This window comes from Rhopalosiphum padi, chromosome 4, assembly GCF_020882245.1.
Source record: "Rhopalosiphum padi isolate XX-2018 chromosome 4, ASM2088224v1, whole genome shotgun sequence".
NCBI lineage: Eukaryota > Metazoa > Arthropoda > Insecta > Hemiptera > Aphididae > Rhopalosiphum > Rhopalosiphum padi.
The window spans coordinates 40,036,542-40,048,583 of record NC_083600.1 but is presented as its reverse complement, the minus strand read 5'-3'; positions in this window follow the sequence as shown (position 1 = coordinate 40,048,583).

The following is a 12,042-nucleotide window of genomic DNA, read 5'->3' as shown; positions in this document are numbered from 1 at the left end:
GAAAATAGTTTATCCCGCTGCGGCAATTAATTTTAACAATTGATTGTGAGTAAAATTGATTACAGCCACGAGGCTGAATGATGTTACTAAATATTACACGGTACTCATTATGTACACAAAAAGTTATTTTATAATATAGAATTGACGAATTATTTATGCGTGTCGAAAATACTGATTTTTAAGACGGACTATTCAATACGTCATCATCACTGATTTTCGATACGCTAATATACACGTGTCAATTTTCATTGCTTCGTTTCTTTGGACAGCAACCATTATCGACTATTTAATTCGTAACAGTAAATAAAATATTATTATTAAATATTTGTTTTTCAATTAACAAAGTATATTTTGTTTTAAATTTTAAATTTCGTATCTTAAATAGGTATCTTATTTTTAGTTAACGAATTGTACCATTTGTTTATTTTTCAAAAATGTTTACGTCTTAGTAAAGGATCTATATAAATTACAATTTATCAATGTTAGGTATTTGTACCTATATCTTATATGTTAAAAACAATAATTTAAATTTTTAAACTACTTTATTTTTTTATATAGCTAATTTAAATAAGCCTGCAGAAAAACGATTTTATGTATTATCTACTATAAAAACTTATATAATGGAAAACTCATAATTCAACTCCTCGAAAGTAGCAACTATTATTGGTGAAATTTTATAAAAATAAGTAAAAATTTGGTGCTAATGTCTTAACTTATATCTTATAATATTTTGATGACCATCATAATTCTTAACTCCAAGTATGGTTTTACATTTCGCATTTTTTACGTACCTTACGTAAGTAAAAAATAGAAAGTACATACATTATCGTATAATTGAATGAATTAAAATAATTATTTTTGATTTCAAATAAAAATATGATTGTAACAGACATTATGTTGATGCGAAGGCACTATCAGAACATTATTTTTGATATAAACGTAAGAATACATGTCTTACCCGTCAGCATGTATATGTCCCAATTCCAATTAGAATATAATTTATAATTGGTGATATTAAAAGTTGCAATATTATTAATATTAAATCCTGAATTTATATTATGTTCGATCTATTACTAAATTGAAAATAGTTACATTATACACTTATGATATATTTATACTATTCAAAATTTGTTTTACGAGAGAGGTCCAGCACGTTTTTACACAAAATGTAAATACGCTATCGGTATATGTTATTGCATATTGATAAAATGACTACTATTCAAATTGCTTTTATTTGAGTACATTGGATATTGTATTTATATCAATTTATCATATACCTAGGTTGTTAATAATTCATTTTTATCACTTATTTTCAATTTAAGCGCTTTCGAGATTTTGGCGAATATGCGCAATCATTAAACTCAACGTTTAATACACCAAGCGCGTATATCAACCCTTAGATTTTCAACTCATTTTTAAAGTAAAATTCGTGGCGAAATCGAATTCCATAGTTCTTATTAATTATTATCCCGTTTACTACAGCAGGTCATTCGTAAGGCAGAAATACTAAAATCAGCATGTTTAAAACGCGGTCACGGCGGAATTTCAAGTAAAATTCTCATCACTCGCGAATGATACGAGTTTACCAAAATATATCATATGACGCGTTTGAATCGTCGACATGTATAAACACATAGGTACCTATACACATTATACACGGTATACGGTTAGTATTTTTATTGTTCGCAGGAAGAACATAAATCACAACCCGCCATCCGTATAATATGATTATATAGTTACCTATTACATATTATATCATAATATGTATAGGTACATTATTATCCCTATACATAATATTTGTAAATATTATTCAGATGGATGGATGATATTATGCTCGTATAATGAACGACGACCGACGTGTCGACGATAAATTGAAAACCGGCCGTCTCGAATACAATACGCTATACTACGCGAGCTTATTATAACAACCCGCGACGTACCTTTAAATTATGTTTAGCTATTTGAAAGAGAGTCGATTTGTTCGTCTTGACCAGTGCATAATATTATAGGTGATAAATAATAACAATAATAATAATAATAATAATAATAATAATATAATATCAAATATACTGTGTACATCTCTGTGTACAATAACGTATCGACGGCAGAACCACAAAACGCGATTGGACCGTGTGCCGTCGATGTCGTTTAATTAATTTTCCGGGAGCACCGTAGGTAAACACCGTACGTAATCCAGAGACGAATTTTATTATTATTCTGTATATTATGTTATATTATTATTAATATTATTGTTCTCCATACGTTTCCCGTTGTACCTCAACCGTCGGATGCCAGACGTGCTCCCGAGTATACATATATATATATATGTATGTATAAGTATATGACCGCGGACACAATGAAGAGGTCTGGGGTAGAATTTTCGTGTGTCCGTCTGGAATTAGTCCTCTCTATCCTCTCTCCCTCACTCCCTCTCTCTCTTTCTATGTATATACATGTATATAAAATATAATATAATATAATATCGACAGCTCAGCGTGTGACTATATAACAACGACGACGACAACGACGATCATGATGATGATAATGATAATAATAATAATAATAAAAATATGAAGTATGGGTAGTAGTATAATATAGGTAGGTATATGTAGGTATCATAATAATATAAAGTATAGTATGGGTGTAAATGAAACAGGAGCACCCGGGTAATTACACGGCAAAATTACCTGCCGACTACTGTACGCATCTCGTATATATAACTATAACACGTTGGTATATACTATACACGCGCATTGTGTTCACACACACGAACGCATCTCTCGTGTGTATACACTCAAACGTATATGTATATAATATACTCCTCCGCCTGCGCCGCCGCCGCCGCCGCCAGAGTGTATTTCTCAACGAAATTGTTTCGGCTTGTTGCACCGACCGGGGTTCTCGTCGTCATTGTCTGTTACAAATGTGTTAAAAGAACACTATTATTGTGTACGAGATGAATTTTATACACATTCTATACACGGTATTCTATTATATCTATTATATTATTGTTATTATTATTATTATTATTATTATTATTATTTTATTTTTTTTACCTCGCGACTCGATAGCTATACGTATATAAGTATAATATATATATATATACTCGCCAACGGCCACCTCGTTTTTGTATAACGATCATTCGCGTTATGATATTATGTTTAGATATACACTATATATATATATATATATATATATATATACTGTATACATATTATTATACACTCGCATTATATACAATATCCGATCGTCGGACGGCTTGCGACGACGACGGTTTTTTTTTACCGTCACAATTATCATATTATTATTTATTATCGGCTCTCGCGTGGTCGTCAATTCTCATCACATCGCGTCGTGTCGACAGTGTATAATTTACATTATTATTTGTTACCTATGTATTCACGCGAAGACTTAATTTTGCATAGAAATTTCCAAAACAATATACCTATATATATATATATATATACATAATCATAATATTATGATTCACTAAATTAATTGTGTTTGTTGATTTTAATGCGTGTCATATATTTTAATTCCAATACAATAATTTGCATACCACCAATACTTAATATTTTATATACCTATAAGGCTATAAATAACATTGAATTCTGATCCAAAAATTAGAACAATTTGACCACGCGATGTAATTTTTTTCGAATTATCTCGAAAACTAACTACAGTAAACTATTGTACTCTTTCGAAAAGACTCATGTCCATAGATACCCGGTTGCACTTTTTCAACACCATAAAATAAAAATATCATTGCAAAAACCATACAATGTAATAAATAATAACAATAATATATATTATAAGTATAATATAGTGATGCAATGTGAGAAATATTTTGCTCCATTTAAAATTTAAAAAAATGTATAGTTTATATTCCACATATATACATTTATATATAATATATTACGTTGGGACAATATTATACACTTTAATATTATACTTTTTCTGGCGAAACTGAATATCAAAATATAATATGATTATTTTTTATGTGCGAGAAACTGTTTTGATCAATTTTGGAAAAAAAAACAGCAACAAATCATGTTAGAACAAACTCTCGTTATTTCAACGTACTCGATTTAACTTTCTCTAAAAACATATTTTGCCTATAGATGAGAGGTAATTGCAAAAAGTAACAACAGGATAAATCGATCTAAATTATTGTTGTAGGCTATACTTATAATATTCATATTATATTATATTAGATACAAACGTTTTAACGGTTATAACATTATACAGTTGTGATATTTAAAGTAATAGTGCGGTATTGTAGTGATATTTACCTAAAATTTAAAATTATAAATGTATCAAAAAGACGTTGAATCTTTTATAAACTAATTGAATTGGAATTTTTTTTAATATTTTGGATTTTATACAATAATTAAAGTAGACGATGCACCTATATGTATTGCCCACGGGTCACAACACGATGTATCAAAACATAATCTTCGAATTAATTGTTATTTACAATATTGTAATGCAAACTTATTCACGCTCCTCATCGATATTGTTTCGATTTTGTTCAGTAAACAATGCGATGCGATTCAAGTATGAATAATAGCTGATTTAGAGTTTTTATCGAAGTGTTTTTATATACAATGAGTAATAATTTTTTGTAACTTTTACTACACTTATAGGTGATGCATGAATTCCAAATGGACCAAATGGCTGTTTAATAAACACTGTTAATATTCAAACGCGGCAGAAGATCGAGTTCACGACGCACTCGTTGTTATGTATATAACATGTGCATAGACACACCATACACACTTCCAGTCTATGGTGTTTTCTTCGTGCTGTGCGATTTCAAGACTTCAAGTGCGAATTGATCTCTCGGAACTGCAGGTCTATAATATAATATAAGGGTAGTTGCAGTGGCTCATATATCGTCGAGCTGTCACCGCGTACGGATTTTCGTGTGCTAAATATATGTCAAATATAAGAGCATAATATATATAATATTTGTTTGTAGTTGGATCTGCGGCGTCGTAGTTTTCAATATTAATATACGACTTTATATATTCCATAAAAATAAGCCATCGGAAACTGGTGGTTTCGATGGTTTCGTTCAAGCGACATTATAATTGTTTTTTATTATTTCCACTAAGTATTCACATACGCACGGACGACAGTTTACCAGTCCACTACGATCGACACGAGTGTATATAATATATAAATAATAATAATAATATAATAATTTAGTGTGGTAGAACCCACATGAGTATAGTCGATGTTAACGATTAATAGCGAAGGGGATTTTTAAAACAATTGTGATGATGGAAAAAAAACCCATCGCTATTGCGTTATTCCGACCAATGACGATCGGGAAGACTCGCGTGGTTTACGATTATTATTACTGTCATCGCAGCCGTCGTTATTAATATTCCGTTGTCACCTTTTTAAACCTCATTCGTTTGTACGCTTAATGGAAGGCTGCCATTTTATTTTTATTTTTCAGTTACTGTATGTGGTCGCTGTGCAGACAGCTAGCAATTGACTTGAGTAATACAATTATTAGCTTATGAATTTTTGTCGACTGTATCATGTACGTGTAGACACTATATATTATAGTGGTTGTAGACTAGAGAACGGTTAGTCTATATTATTATTGTCGGACGGAAAGAGAAACTTTATATACGGTTAAGCGAATTAATGAGAGACTACTAATTTATTATTTCCTATGTATGCGTTAATTAACGACGGCTGTCGCTTGTGAACTACACGACAAAAATAATAAGCGTCAAATATATAAGCCGATAAATTAAAAATGACTACCAAAATACTAACACCTAATCGAATCATTTTACTATCATCGCTTACGATTGCTGCTTGTACCAATACACATACGGTGATGAGGATCAGGTTAACCTGACCTAACTTATTATGTATATGATAATATTAAGTTAAACTAAAAATATAGTCTAGAATATAAAAAATCGATAAAAATAATCAATCGTAATCGAATTGTTTTATGGGTAACCGAATTATTGAAATATCATATACCGTCTAATTCTTTTCGCTTTGGTAAAACAAGAATCGCAAAAAAATCCACTTATCAATTTTTTTAAATAACTCGATAATTCATAAACGTAAATGTTCACCAATCGTAATAAGCTGTGTATAGTGAATAATATACTCTCTCCGTCTACACCCATTCACAACTTTATCACCATACATTATTTCCAATAATCGTATATAAAAACAAAATATATTGTCAAAAGAGTTTATTCTTTACCGCAGTCTAATCTATACAGGCATAGACTTATAGTTTTTTTTATCGCGTTGAATCGGATCTCATTATTATGGGATTATTATTAAATGTTAATGCGTTAAATATGTGTCACATAATATATTATACTATATAATATTTATTATAACATATACGCAGGTATACAAAAGAATATTCGTTTAACGTTGTATTTATTAAACTCCTTTTTTTATTTTTTATTTTATTTTTATATCAAAACGTCCACGTAACCGAAATTCCTGAGTGTACCTATATACGTGTAACTCGTATATTATGTCAAGTTCGCACGCGTTTGCTATTTTAATGAGTTTTCATTTTTATTTGTACTTTTTTACGTATTTGTGATTTTTTTTATGTATTTGTTTTTTTGTTTTTTTATTACGAATAATGTATGTGCATATAATACTTTTGCCGGTTTACGAATATAATTATATACACAGAATATAATATATTAGCCTAATGTTCGGTTTCACTTAGTTCGCGCATCAATTGATCTATTGTTTTGTTTTCACAATGGCTGCATTGGATCTGCCCGGCCAAGGCTCATTTTTAACATTTTCAACATCGAGCTCTTCTCGAGTGAGTGACCGCGCGGTGAAAGCTGTCATGAATTGCCCCTCGTCCCTCCCCCGCACCTGCATGTTGTGAGTTGTGAGTTGTGACATCAACTGGCGAAAAAAAAAAAGTAAAAATAAAACGGGTAAAAAATACAATAGGCTGCGATATCGCGATAATGGATTCAGTCCAATGACCACCGAGAAAACCAAGACATATGCGGCAACACGGATAGAACCTATAGGTAACATATACGTATGATATTATGTATATATATATATATAAGTACGTTAATATATATAAATACTCCGTGTTGAAAACTCCGCGTTGACGTACGTATTATATATATTTTTTTTTATTTATTGCCCTTTATAGAAGCTATAACACCGCCGTACATGTATGTTTTGACGTAATGATTATGACCGAATACCGGAATACTATATAATACACTCGAGCATAAAATAGATAATATAAGAGACGTATATGAGAAATTTTCAGATTTGTTGGTTACAATAACGCGCCGGCGAAATAAAAGACCAAATATGCTTATACGCCGCTTATATGGATACATGTATTGCGTTTTTTTGTGTATGTGTGTGTGTGTGTGTGTACCTAACTGCCGGACTGTCAAAAACATTGTTTGGATATATTATGTATATGCGTAGATACTACAAGAGATGTGATGTGTGATGAGATGTGTATGTCTTGTCAGATGAGAGGTTTTTAAGGTTAATGAACGCGGATAAATTGTATAAAATACGTCAGTTTAAATAGTTAAAAAAAAAAATTATTGAAAATATTACGAATTTTACGAAGACAATACATTTTAAGCAAAACGCTCTACATTAATACAAAATATAATATTATGTGTATTGTTTATTTTTGAATCGATATGCGGATTAGTATTTAATATTTTTAACCTTAAAAGGTTTGTCGATACTATTTAGTTTAATAATAAAAACGCTATTTATTGAATTCTAAATCAACATAAATTCACGTTTATGATTATTATTATTTATAATAATTTGTAATAATATATATTATGCATTACCAATGATATATTTATTAAACAAACGATATGAAACATAGTATTAAACTATATATTATATACCATTATATATTTACAATGTACATAGAACATATCGCTGTTGAACCGTACTACGATTTACGAGAGATCCATTGAAAATAAATGTAATCAATTAAAAAAAATATTATGTACCTACATAGTATATTATTATATTACATTTCTATATTATAATACATAATGTCAATAACAGAATTTTCGTCTTTTTTCTAATTTGTTCGTCTGAGAAATAAATTTTTTGAATAATTAAAAATGGTGGGTTCTTATTAAAATATAAAATACGTAGTTTTAATCTTTATTACACAAATATTGAATTATTTATTTTCAAGTTCTATATTGATAGTCAGTTAGTCTGTTTTAAAACTATACAAATAGGTAATAGGATTTTGTATAAAACACATTGTTGAACCTTGTCTAATTAAACACCTGCAAGATGCAGATGGTACCTAAATTTTTTTTATTTTATTATATATTAGAAACAATTTTTTTCACTTATATTAATTTATTAGTCATTTCTTATTAATATTTAAAATATTCATGAATAAAAGATATTTTTAGGAGCATTATTTTCCTCTATCTCATTATCCATACTGGTGCGTGACCTATATACATTAACAAACGTGATTGAACGCTGTCAGCTACTTTTCAATTGTTAGCCGAAATAATATTTTAAAAAAAAACTTATATTTATATTGTATAACATTTGTACGTACATAATATTTTAATAGACTATCAATAAAGATTTTCGCCGTCCATTATGAATTTATTGTCTTACCTATTGGCTATTTTAAATAATATACCTACTATATAGTGCTTAAGTTTATAGTTCTATACATATAAATGCGTTATAATACGTTTGTTTCGTTTTTAAATTCGTTGGTTGAAATCTAACCATATCCACTATTTGTTTAATAGCAGACTTTGAGAATTTAAAAGTTTAAGAGTGCGTCTTGGTGAATCTTCTATCTTTGTATTTTATATAATATTAAAATTAAAAAATCTAATAAATATTGGAAAATTCAATGAAATGTTTAATATAGGTGCCTAAGTTATTTTGTACAATTGTTCTGGAAAAAATAAATGTTCATTGTCAAAGTTGAGGCGGTGCTATATTCTAATTTCATAAAGCTAAAAGAGGGACATATTATTGTGTATTATTGGAAGTGCAATAGAATACATGTAGTAATATATGTATCTACAACTGTTGCTGTTATCTGTACCATATGTCGACGTGGAGGACAAAGGAAACAAAGTACGTCATGTACTTCGAAAACCCTCCGAGTTCGGTTCATATTTATATACGTACGCGTATCCAAAAATAATATCAAAGAATAATTTTCGGGGGTAAAGGATCTGGCAACATAACATGCTAACATAGACTACTGCAGTTATACTTAATATGATATGCTTTAGAGTATAGTTTTAGGCTAAATACAAATGATAATACAATATCGAACTAGTGCAGTTTGGACTATTTACGAATAAGATATGGTGAAATTTCAAACGTATTGCAGTATGGATTTTGTGATAAAATGTACTCATTAGGTTGGTTAAAAAGATAATATTGTAAAGATACGTAAACTATTTGGTGAATGCTATATATACAATTTTTTTCAGAACCAAATAAAATGACAAATTTTTATTATAATTTTTACGGGTCTTTTTATGTTACCACGAGTCATTAAGATTTTACTACGCGTATTGGAAATCCAAACGATTTAAAACTGTTAGTGACGGTTAGTGCCAAAAGCAATTTGCTTTCGAGCGATTTCCAACTGTTATATATGTAATGCGATTTCATTAATATTACTTTTTAAACAAATTGTTCCATCTAAAATTAATTCAAATTTTTAAATATTTATTTATTTATAATATTACTAGTACTGTAAGTAATGTTATGTGAATAATAATCAGTAATTACAATGAATTCATATAATATGTAAACGAAATTAATTTTTAAATAAGAATATTTTGTAATGTGGAAATACTGAATTATTATTTAAAAATAATTTTTATCTTTAAAGTAAGTGGTTTACAACTAATAGTTACATAATTATAGTAATTCTATTATTCCTATCAACTATTATATCCTATAACTATACTATGCTGCTTTCAGAATTCATGTTTTACTATTAATTTCGTTGTGTATAACAGCTACATGCACAAACGCATATCTTTTAGGTTTTTATATTTATTATGTTGTACGTTATTTTATTATATAGTGGAAAATAATTGTTTTTATTTTTTTTTTTACAAAAAGATAGTATAATGGTTGTATTGTTGAGCTGAATGTATAACTGGTAGAGTGTTATTAATCAAAGTCAAAATAACACAACTGGTTTGAACAAATGGCCAACAGACAATCGTCGGTACCTATATAGGGTTTATTGTATACACATTTTTTTTTCTGAAACTATTATATAGGGCCTTTTTCATTTCCTGTAAAAAATTGAGTTTACAATTGTTAAAACAAAAATTATCGGTCATTGGAGAAATATTATGTTCTATTTTATAATTGGAGAAATACTGAGTATGAAGTTGAAGTATCTAAGTAATGTTACTTCGAATATTAACATCATATCCACACAAAATATTTGTTGACTACCATAAATATTTTTACTATTTTTTATCCTGTTAAGTTCAAGAAAATAAATTTCTTTTGAGAGGACTAGAGGATTTTCATTCACTCCCTTTCTATAATACGAACTCTATTATTGTACAATCTACTATATTATTCTGTACGAGGACATTGGTAATAATAATTTATTTTTCAATTTTACGATTTTACTTCGATACTTATACACGGATTAATTTATCAAAAATATAACACCATAACATATAGTTATAGACACTAGCTATGTACATTAAACCTATTCGATAAAAAATATAAAAACGGTCGTTTGACCGCGATCCGCATATTAAAGCATTTACGGCGAAACTATACATATTTGCGGTCTACGAGTAGATACGGTATACATATATTATTACTATTTAACTTAATTCATGGATTCATCCGGTACGCGTATCAGATACCAATAAACATCATACCTATAAATATTTTTAATATACATCATCAGTGTCCCGTTTTTCGTTTGTTTCTACGCAGTTTAAATACGCACGTATAGCGGTTATAATATTGTGCTATATATATACAATACATATTGTATAGTATTTAAGTATTGTATGGTGTGCCAATATACTTACGTATATAACGTAATTATTAAGTTTATTTTGAGTAATTTAATTAAAAATAGTTTTCCAGTACCGTTTTCAAGATGTTGTTTTATTACTTGGAGACTAGAATAGATATTTAAAATATTTATATTTAAAAAGATAACAAAAAGTAAAAACAAAAATCTCATTGGCGAATAAATATAAATATTGTTATGAAATTGTATACATTCAACATCGGTTGTTTTTTAATGCGATCGCCGATCACATACGTACAGTGTAGTCATATCATGTAATCCAACGGACAATATACTTACTCGAAATCGGTGCTAATAATCATCAAATATTATATATGTTCATCATCTCAGAGTACATCAATAATATATACGACTGCTGTTTCAATTAGTTATCAGTAAATATAATATTATAGCTACTTTACTTATTTATTACGTTGAAAAAACCACTTTTTTTCAATGCTGTTAAAACCAACAAGTATTTGATTTGGTATTTAAATATTTTCTAAGTATTTATAACTGTATTCTTAATACATTTTTTCGTATAAATTTGAATTTTTTTTTTTAAATTATCGATAAATCTGTATACCTATACGTACCTGGTACGTTTATTTAAATACAAGCGAAAAGTAGGCACGTCTTCACGAAATCGGCTATTAGAATCGTATACGTGTAGAGTGAACACTTTGTAGTGTATACAATGTCGCTTATAGGAAACACTATAGGAATTTTTAATTTTTTTTTTTAAAAAACGTTTAACCTACGTAGTACCTATATACCTATATATCGTTACACGCGCGTACCTCTCCTGCACACTGCTTATTGTTATAATATTATTATAAGCGTACAACTAAACCGTGTAAACGCGTTATAACGGGGTTTTTGCCGCGTTATTCGACTTAACCGTTTCCGTAATTTTTCCGTCGATCACCAGTTCACGTCCGTCTGGTAATACGCGCAAT